We start from the raw sequence: 11,472 nt of genomic DNA, 5'->3' as shown, positions 1-11,472 counted from the left end.
AAAAAAATTTTTTTAGTACATCCTCGATCTAAAAAAATTTTTTTAGTACATCCTCGATCTAAAAAAAATTTTTTTAGTACATCCTCGATCTAAAAAAATTTTTTTAGTACATCCTCGACCTAAAAAAAATTTTTTTAGTACATCCTCGATCTAAAAAAATTTTTTTAGTACATCCTCGACCTAAAAAAAATTTTTTTAGTACATCCTCGATCTAAAAAAATTTTTTTAGTACATCCTTGATATGAAAAAATTTTTTTTAGTACATCCTCGATCTAAAAAAAATTTTTTAGTACATCCTCGATTTAAAAAAAAATTTTTTAGTACATCCTCGATCTAAAAAAAATTTTTTTAGTATATCCTCGATCTAAAAAAATTTTTTTAGTACATCCTCGACCTAAAAAAAATTTTTTTAGTACATCCTCGATCTAAAAAAATTTTTTTAGTACATCCTCGACCTAAAAAAAATTTTTTTAGTACATCCTCGATCTAAAAAAATTTTTTTAGTACATCCTCGATTTAAAAAAAATTTTTTTAGTACATCCTCGATTTAAAAAAATTTTTTTAGTACATCCTCGATCTAAAAAAAATTTTTTTAGTACATCCTCGATCTAAAAAAATTTTTTTAGTACATCCTCGACCTAAAAAAAATTTTTTTAGTACATCCTCGATCTAAAAAAATTTTTTTAGTACATCCTCGACCTAAAAAAAATTTTTTTAGTACATCCTCGATCTAAAAAAATTTTTTTAGTACATCCTCGATCTAAAAAAATATTTTTAGTACATCCTCGATCTAAAAAAATTTTTTTAGTGCATCCTCGATCTAAAAAAAATTTTTTTAGTACATCCTCGATCTAAAAAAATTTTTTTAGTACATCCTCGACCTAAAAAAAATTTTTTTAGTACATCCTCGATCTAAAAAAATTTTTTTAGTACATCCTCGATCTAAAAAAAATTTTTTTAGTACATCCTCGATCTAAAAAAATTTTTTTAGTACATCCTCGACCTAAAAAAAATTTTTTTAGTACATCCTCGATCTAAAAAAATTTTTTTAGTACATCCTCGACCTAAAAAAAATTTTTTTAGTACATCCTCGATCTAAAAAAATTTTTTTAGTACATCCTTGATATGAAAAAATTTTTTTTAGTACATCCTCGATCTAAAAAAAATTTTTTAGTACATCCTCGATTTAAAAAAAAATTTTTTAGTACATCCTCGATCTAAAAAAATTTTTTTAGTACATCCTCGATCTAAAAAAAATTTTTTTAGTACATCCTTGATATGAAAAAATTTTTTTTAGTACATCCTCGATTTAAAAAAAATTTTTTAGTACATCCTCGATCTAAAAAAAATTTTTTTAGTACATCCTCGATCTAAAAAAATTTTTTTAGTACATCCTCGACCTAAAAAAATTTTTTTAGTACATCCTCGATCTAAAAAAATTTTTTTAGTACATCCTCGACCTAAAAAAAATTTTTTTAGTACATCCTCGATTTAAAAAAATTTTTTTAGTACATCCTCGATTTAAAAAAAAATTTTTTAATACATCCTCGATTTAAAAAAATTTTTTTAGTACATCCTCGATCTAAAAAAAATTTTTTTAGTACATCCTCGATCTAAAAAAATTTTTTTAGTACATCCTCGACCTAAAAAAAATTTTTTTAGTACATCCTCGATCTAAAAAAATTTTTTTAGTACATCCTCGACCTAAAAAAAATTTTTTTAGTACATCCTCGATCTAAAAAAATTTTTTTAGTACATCCTCGATCTAAAAAAATTTTTTTAGTACATCCTCGATCTAAAAAAATTTTTTTAGTACATCCTCGATCTAAAAAAAATTTTTTTAGTACATCCTCGATCTAAAAAAATTTTTTTAGTACATCCTCGACCTAAAAAAAATTTTTTTAGTACATCCTCGATCTAAAAAAATTTTTTTAGTACATCCTCGACCTAAAAAAAATTTTTTTAGTACATCCTCGATCTAAAAAAATTTTTTTAGTACATCCTCGATCTAAAAAAAATTTTTTTAGTACATCCTCGATCTAAAAAAATTTTTTTAGTACATCCTCGACCTAAAAAAAATTTTTTTAGTACATCCTCGATCTAAAAAAATTTTTTTAGTACATCCTCGACCTAAAAAAAATTTTTTTAGTACATCCTCGATCTAAAAAAATTTTTTTAGTACATCCTCGATTTAAAAAAAATTTTTTTAGTACATCCTCGATCTAAAAAAATTTTTTTAGTACATCCTCGATCTAAAAAAAATTTTTTTAGTACATCCTTGATATGCAAAAATTTTTTTTAGTACATCCTCGATTTAAAAAAAATTTTTTAGTACATCCTCGATCTAAAAAAAATTTTTTTAGTACATCCTCGATCTAAAAAAATTTTTTTAGTACATCCTCGACCTGAAAAAAAATTTTTTAGTACATCCTCGATCTAAAAAAATTTTTTTAGTACATCCTCGACCTAAAAAAAATTTTTTTAGTACATCCTCGATTTAAAAAAATTTTTTTAGTACATCCTCGATTTAAAAAAAAATTTTTTAGTACATCCTCGATTTAAAAAAATTTTTTTAGTACATCCTCGATCTAAAAAAAATTTTTTTAGTACATCCTCGATCTAAAAAAATTTTTTTAGTACATCCTCGACCTAAAAAAAATTTTTTTAGTACATCCTCGATCTAAAAAAATTTTTTTAGTACATCCTCGACCTAAAAAAAATTTTTTTAGTACATCCTCGATCTAAAAAAATTTTTTTAGTACATCCTCGATCTAAAAAAATTTTTTTAGTACATCCTCGATCTAAAAAAATTTTTTTAGTACATCCTCGATCTAAAAAAATTTTTTTAGTACATCCTCGATCTAAAAAAATTTTTTTAGTACATCCTCGACCTAAAAAAAATTTTTTTAGTACATCCTCGATCTAAAAAAATTTTTTTAGTACATCCTCGACCTAAAAAAAATTTTTTTAGTACATCCTCGATCTAAAAAAATTTTTTTAGTACATCCTCGATCTAAAAAAAATTTTTTTAGTACATCCTCGATCTAAAAAAATTTTTTTAGTACATCCTCGACCTAAAAAAAATTTTTTTAGTACATCCTCGATCTAAAAAAATTTTTTTAGTACATCCTCGACCTAAAAAAAATTTTTTTAGTACATCCTCGATCTAAAAAAAATTTTTTAGTACATCCTCGATTTAAAAAAAATTTTTTTAGTACATCCTCGATCTAAAAAAATTTTTTTAGTACATCCTCGACCTAAAAAAAATTTTTTTAGTACATCCTCGATCTAAAAAAATTTTTTTAGTACATCCTCGACCTAAAAAAAATTTTTTTAGTACATCCTCGACCTAGAAAAAATTTTTTTAGTACATCCTCGATCTAAAAAAATTTTTTTAGTACATCCTCGATTTAAAAAAAATTTTTTTAGTACATCCTCGATTTAAAAAAATTTGTTTAGTACATCCTCGATCTAAAAAAATTTTTTTAGTACATCCTCGATTTAAAAAAAAATTTTTTAGTACATCCTCGATCTAAAAAATTTTTTTAGTACATCCTCGACCTAAAAAAAATTTTTTTTAGTACATATTCGATCTAAAAAAATTTTTTTAGTACATCCTCGATTTAAAAAAAATTTTTTTAGTACATCCTCGATCTAAAAAAATTTTTTTAGTACATCCTCGATTTAAAAAAAATTTTTTTAGTACATCCTCGATCTAAAAAAATTTTTTTAGTACATCCTCGATCTAAAAAAAATTTTTTTAGTACATCCTTGATATGAAAAAATTTTTTTTAGTACATCCTCGATTTAAAAAAAATTTTTTAGTACATCCTCGATCTAAAAAAAATTTTTTTAGTACATCCTCGATCTAAAAAAATTTTTTTAGTACATCCTCGATTTAAAAAAAATTTTTTTAGTACATCCTCGATCTAAAAAAATTTTTTTAGTACATCCTCGATCTAAAAAAAATTTTTTTAGTACATCCTCGATTTAAAAAAAATTTTTTTAGTACATCCTCGATTTAAAAAAAATTTTTTAGTACATCCTCGATCTAAAAAAAATTTTTTTAGTACATCCTCGATCTAAAAAAATTTTTTTAGTACAAACAAGAAAAAAAAAATTTTTTTAGTACATCCTCGATCTAAAAAAATTTTTTTTAGTACATCCTCGATTTAAAAAAATTTTTTAGTACATCCTCGATCTAAAAAAAATTTTTTTAGTATATCCTCGATCTAAAAAAATTTTTTTAGTACATCCTCGACCTAAAAAAAATTTTTTTAGTACATCCTCGATCTAAAAAAATTTTTTTAGTACATCCTCGACCTAAAAAAAATTTTTTTAGTACATCCTCGATCTAAAAAAATTTTTTTAGTACATCCTCGATTTAAAAAAAATTTTTTTAGTACATCCTCGATTTAAAAAAATTTTTTTAGTACATCCTCGATCTAAAAAAAATTTTTTTAGTACATCCTCGATCTAAAAAAATTTTTTTAGTACATCCTCGACCTAAAAAAAATTTTTTTAGTACATCCTCGATCTAAAAAAATTTTTTTAGTACATCCTCGACCTAAAAAAAATTTTTTTAGTACATCCTCGATCTAAAAAAATTTTTTTAGTACATCCTCGATCTAAAAAAATATTTTTAGTACATCCTCGATCTAAAAAAATTTTTTTAGTGCATCCTCGATCTAAAAAAAATTTTTTTAGTACATCCTCGATCTAAAAAAATTTTTTTAGTACATCCTCGACCTAAAAAAAATTTTTTTAGTACATCCTCGATCTAAAAAAATTTTTTTAGTACATCCTCGATCTAAAAAAAATTTTTTTAGTACATCCTCGATCTAAAAAAATTTTTTTAGTACATCCTCGACCTAAAAAAAATTTTTTTAGTACATCCTCGATCTAAAAAAATTTTTTTAGTACATCCTCGACCTAAAAAAAATTTTTTTAGTACATCCTCGATCTAAAAAAAATTTTTTAGTACATCCTCGATTTAAAAAAAATTTTTTTAGTACATCCTCGATCTAAAAAAATTTTTTTAGTACATCCTCGACCTAAAAAAAATTTTTTTAGTACATCCTCGATCTAAAAAAATTTTTTTAGTACATCCTCGACCTAAAAAAAATTTTTTTAGTACATCCTCGACCTAAAAAAAATTTTTTTAGTACATCCTCGATCTAAAAAAATTTTTTTAGTACATCCTCGATTTAAAAAAAATTTTTTTAGTACATCCTCGATTTAAAAAAAATTTGTTTAGTACATCCTCGATCTAAAAAAATTTTTTTAGTACATCCTCGATTTAAAAAAAATTTTTTAGTACATCCTCGATCTAAAAAAATTTTTTTAGTACATCCTCGACCTAAAAAAAATTTTTTTAGTACATCCTCGATCTAAAAAAATTTTTTTAGTACATCCTCGATTTAAAAATAATTTTTTTAGTACATCCTCGATCTAAAAAAATTTTTTTAGTACATCCTCGATTTAAAAAAAATTTTTTTAGTACATCCTCGATCTAAAAAAATTTTTTTAGTACATCCTCGATCTAAAAAAAATTTTTTTAGTACATCCTTGATATGAAAAAATTTTTTTTAGTACATCCTCGATTTAAAAAAAATTTTTTAGTACATCCTCGATCTAAAAAAAAATTTTTTAGTACATCCTCGATCTAAAAAAATTTTTTTAGTACATCCTCGATTTAAAAAAAATTTTTTTAGTACATCCTCGATCTAAAAAAATTTTTTTAGTACATCCTCGATTTAAAAAAAATTTTTTAGTACATCCTCGATCTAAAAAAAATTTTTTTAGTACATCCTCGATCTAAAAAAATTTTTTTAGTACATCCTCGATTTAAAAAAAATTTTTTTAGTACATCCTCGATTTAAAAAAATTTTTTTAGTACATCCTCGATCTAAAAAAAATTTTTTTAGTACATCCTCGATCTAAAAAAATTTTTTTAGTACATCCTCGATCAAAAAAAATTTTTTTAGTACATCCTCGATCTAAAAAAAAATTTTAAGTACATCCTTGATATGAAAAAAATTTTTTTAGTACATCCTCGATCAAAAAAAATTTTTTTAGTACATCCTTGATCTAAAAAAAATTTTTTTAGTACATCCTCGATCTAAAAAAAATTTTTTTAGTACATCCTCGATCTAAAAAAATTTTTTTAGTACATCCTCGATTTAAAAAAAATTTTTTAGTACATCCTCGATCTAAAAAAAATTTTTTTAGTACATCCTCGATCTAAAAAAATTTTTTTAGTACATCCTCGATTTAAAAAAAATTTTTTTAGTACATCCTCGATTTAAAAAAATTTTTTTAGTACATCCTCGATCTAAAAAAAATTTTTTTAGTACATCCTCGATCTAAAAAAATTTTTTTAGTACATCCTCGATCAAAAAAAATTTTTTTAGTACATCCTCGATCTAAAAAAAAATTTTAAGTACATCCTTGATATGAAAAAAATTTTTTTAGTACATCCTCGATCAAAAAAAATTTTTTTAGTACATCCTTGATCTAAAAAAAATTTTTTTAGTACATCCTCGATCTAAAAAAAATTTTTTAGTACATCCTCGATCAAAAAAAATTTTTTTAGTACATCCTCGATCTAAAAAAATTTTTTAGTACATCCTCGATCTAAAAAAATTTTTCTCGTACATCCTCGTTCTAAAAAAATTTTTTTAGTACATCCTCGATATGAAAAAAATTTTTCTAGTACATCCCATTCGCAATCATCCGACGGTGCGGTCCAATCGATCCCAGGTGGAAACCTTTCGCGTACACACCCATTCTCTCTCACTCTGTTACGCTGTCCTTGTATTTTTTGTGCGTCTGTGTCACGAAACCAGCCAAGTGCATCTTCGTCCCCGCGAGTGTCCACGAAGGCCCGGTTTTTGTCATTTTATTCCCCGCTGTATTGTTTTCCGCGCACAATTCGCGCGCAAGTGTGTAGTTATTCGATTGTCCCTTAAGCGTGTGTGAAGCGCGTGCATTTGCGAAAAAAAAATGTCGTCCAAGGTGCAAGAAAATGGCAGTGCCACCAGCAACCCAAGTACCGCTTCAAGCAACACCAGCTCGATGGCCGGGTTGCCTCATCTCGAGTCCCTCGATCGGATGTTGAAGTTGCCGGTGGTGGATGTGACCTGGCAGCAGACGCAAAACGTGTACGGGCGCGTTAAAGACTGCAACCCACTGCTGACGTGGGCTCTCGGTACAGCAGAGGATGTCGTGTGTCGAGCTGTCACCACTCGTCCAGAAGCTTGACCGGCCACTCCAGCTGGTGGACCAGACGTTGGTTAAGGGCATCGACAAGCTGGAGGTGAACGCCCCCATCATCAGGGAACAACCGGCCGAGACGTACGAAGGTGATGGAGACGGTCAAGCCACACATCGAGAAGGTGTGTGAATTGCGGTCGGCATCACAACAACGTGCTGCCTCGCTGAAGGATCTCTCCTGGCGTAAGGCGAACGAGGTGTTGGCAACACAGTACGGCACCCTGGCGGTCAACAGCGTCGACACAACGGCACAGCTGGCCGAACGTCTGCTCGACTACTACTTCCCGAAGTCGGAGAGTGACACCGATGACGATAATGTACCCATCTCCGCCAAGGATGATCCCGTGCTGCACACGGTGCAAACCGTTGGCCGGCTCTCGAACAAGCTCGCCCGCCGGTTCTACCGTACCGTCTCGACACAGGTGAAGTCCCTGCTCATCGCCGTGCTGCACCTGACCCAGTACCTCAACTTCATCAACGAGAAGCGGCAGGCGGTCGAGAGTGGCCACAAGGCCACAGTGGGGCAGCCAGGAACAAATCGCGGTCATAAGTATTTTTTGTCAGAATTGCTTGGTTTTTTTTCCTTACAAAAAGGTGTTGAATGTGTTGACCAATTACTCATTTAAGACGATTATTGGAAGCGGACATCCAGAGCGCGCCACTTGCATCTGCATATACTATGTTGATAACGCCATGCTTCAAGCATTTCATGTACATATGTCATAGCCCCGGGTGCATCGGCACGAATTCGTCACGTGCTACGTTTATGTGTGAATTTTTCACGTTTATTCACGTTTATTCGTATTTCTTTTAGGACATAAATTTAATATTAAAAAATTGCATTTTAAAATCAAGCGTTATTTCGTCACCCAAAACTTGGGTGACGCGGCACGCAAGGTCTTATAGATGCTTAACGTTTTAGCAAAGAATTTGAATTTAGTATGTTTTATTTATAAGAAAAAAAATCTTCCGTTACTTCTGTTGTTCAAAATTTAGCTTTTTATTACATCTTCTACTGTTCTTTGTTCATCTCCTTCATTTAAAACCATGTACTACAGGATTTTCATCATCTGCTGTCCATAGCTCAGGGCCTGATTCATCGTCATTCAGAAAGAATTTTTTAACTACTTGCATGTGTCTTCTAAAGCATACACTCGTGATGATTGTTCTTGCGCGAGTGGTTCTGTCCCGTCTGAAGCATTTGATGACGTGATTCTAATGCTGCTTCTCTAACACATCCTATGGGTACAGGAGAATGTAACATGATGTCTCGTGCATGAGTTGCTGGCATTTTATACCAATTATACAACTCCAAAAACTTTCTATACGTAGCATTACAATATTTTCCAACTGCTGCAGTATCTACAGACTTCTATAGGCAGCTGATGACTGTAAGAATGTTTCCGAACCTATCGATAAGATCTTCATCAACATCCAGAGAGGAACTTGCTAAGCTTGGATTTGAAAAAAAAACGTCGACAAACATTTCCCGCTGTACTGTTTCCCGAACATCCTGGCCATGGTTGATCGACTTTCACTCCAAAAGCATTATACAGCTGCTGGCGAACAATTTTTTGTTCCGGTTTTCGACCTCCTTAGTAATCCTCCGTGGTTTTTTACAGTGATACAGTGATAAGAAATGTTCAAAATACATTGGCAAAAAAAACCGTAGCCAGCAATGAAAGGGGTGAAATACCGCGGCTCAATGCACATGGAATTGGATTAAAGCCGCTTTCCAGCATCTACAGCTAGATCATGCATCTGTACAGGAGAAAAGCACTACAAACTGGACACAGCACATGGTTGGATTTCGAGTAATTATTGATCGATCACTTTTCCTATCTATCTATGGTTAGCAAAAAATTGGACCTTCAACTCTATGCTTTTCCCTCCGCTTAAGCGCACTGTCCTTTTTTTTCCAAGGATTTGTAAGTTCACTCTCTATTGCACTTTTCGTTTGAGGTACAAATTCCCTAGTCTCATTTGCCAAAAACCATTGAAATTGGTCTACAAACTCTGTTACTTTGCGCTTTGGTATTGAACCAAAAGATTGTTTTCTCATCCGTAACCGTCAATAATGAATCGCTGGACTTAACATGTTGGTGATACTGTGAATGTCCGGCAGAACCGCCCATACCCCAATTGCACAACGATACCAAATTTGCCGAATTTAGCTTCTTTTGTTCCAAAATATTCTTCAAAAACCTCCCGTCGCATCTCTTTTATCCGCAGCTCTGCTGTTACATTTGCTAGAGATTGAACTCTCACTTTCACACTATTTTCGCTCACTTGTATACCTGAGCGAACACATAACGTTTTTCGCCTTTTTGCACTTCTTTATACGCTGGAAATCGTGAAGGATCTTTCGATAAATTATAATCAATCCAAAATCCAAACGCCTTCCTCTCCGTTCGTCAGCTGTGTTTGACTCGGATTTTGCACTTAAGGCGAGTTGGATCGATTCGAACTTATTTGCTTTACGAGCTATTTTGCTTGCAAATTCTAGCACTTCTTCCAAAATTATATTATTTTTCACCCAAATCACGCCGATTCTGCGCCGTCTTTGTCGTTTGCCAATAATTTACGCAAAGATTTACGAGAGATCTTCCAACTCTGCTATCATTCTCCTTCTGTGTGTGTGTGCTTTCGCTTCGACATACAATATAAAAAATTTGAATTTAGCCACTTTTGATTATATTTTTCCAACCGCATTCGGTGTCGATTGGATCCATCGTACAATTGTTTTGCTTGCACGAAGAGCAATTTTATTCGCTGTCGAACAGACTTTACTAGCAAATTTCTTGTTTTAACCACTTGCAGAATATAATTGCAAATAATTGCCGTATTTTCTTTTACTGAATTTTAAATCTTGATTTGCTTTCAAATATCTTTAATGATGAAATAAGCCATGTTGTCTGTATACGTTTTATGTTTGGAATGAACTTAAATGTGAACAAGTAGAACTAATTATGTAAGATATGGGTTCAGCTTAATGTCATCCTACATGCCATTACGTTACGTGGGAATCCCATATATATCATTCAATAAAATTATGCTTTTAATAATCCTTCAATGAGGGGTAACCACTGTTATTGAGGTGGCTTTTTTTTTGCCTTAGGTGGGGGGGTTTTGCACATATTATGCTAGCATAAAAACTTACCAGCTACCTGTACTAAAGACAGCATAATTTTCACAAGGGTAGTGAGTATTATTGAGCCGGTGATGTTTATAAGCTAACATATCTAGCGTCAGGTGCCTGGTGCGGCTCCATATGTAAAAAAAAAGGTTTACCTACAAGATTTGATTTGACAAACGAGTGCGCAAGTATGCGCAGCTGGAAAACTGACTTTAAAAGTTTTATTGAAATATTAAACTAACGTTAGTGAACATTTGGCGATGGTACTTTTTGATACTTTTTTTTTTTTTTGGATTCATTACCAAAGTTGAAAAACATGTTTTTTTCCTTTTTTTTATTTTCAAAAAACAATATTTTTTTTTCTTTTGATTATAAATAAATTTATTTAAATCACTTTACAAACAATGAAAACTTTATAATCTTTCGAACTGCATGCAATTTGCATATGATATTGTAGAGAAACAGAGCAAAACATCCCACGAAATAAGCACGCTCAATGTCCAGAAGAACCCTGTTATTTTGGCTTTTTCTCAGTCAACTATTTCTTAATTCATCACCATGTTCAAAAATACCCTACCATATGTGTAAAAAATTGGACATATGACCGGCTTTTCCCCAACGTGGCTTGGTGTCGTTCAAAAGTTCAGCCATTGGCCGGCAAACGGACTCCTTCTAAACCCCTTCGGAAGTTCACGACACGTGGTTCAGCCACCACAAGCGACTCGAACGCGAGTTAACACTTCCACTTGGTGTAAGGGTTTTTTGAAAGGTTTCGGATTCCTCGGACAGAGTAACGCGTTGTAGAATTTTGAGCTAAACTGAGGAATGTCTTTATTTTTACCTTTTTTTGTCTTTTTCTATGCTAAAATGGGATGGATGGCTGAGGCTGACATGTTGTTTTGTTGCTTGATTTATGGTGGTTTTGGAGTACCGGAAGTTTTTGGCGGGTGCACATGTTTTATTCGGATTCCCGGGGGGAATTCCAGTACGGGTTTTGGCGGATGCATATGTTCATTCAGGCGCCAGGGTACAGGTGATTAGTTTTTAATGATGTCGCTGAG

The 11,472-nt window shown here is 30.8% G+C and overlaps 1 pseudogene; it reads left to right on the top strand.

The window, feature by feature from the left end:
* The first annotated feature begins 7,005 nt into the window (after positions 1-7,005).
* On the top strand, positions 7,006-7,876 carry LOC128730060 (lipid storage droplets surface-binding protein 2-like; annotated as a pseudogene).
* Positions 7,877-11,472: the final 3,596 nt, after the last annotated feature.

Source organism: Anopheles nili, unplaced genomic scaffold, assembly GCF_943737925.1.
Source record: "Anopheles nili unplaced genomic scaffold, idAnoNiliSN_F5_01 U_low_cov_2, whole genome shotgun sequence".
Lineage (NCBI taxonomy): Eukaryota > Metazoa > Arthropoda > Insecta > Diptera > Culicidae > Anopheles > Anopheles nili.
This window is presented reverse-complemented; position numbering and strand designations above follow the sequence as displayed.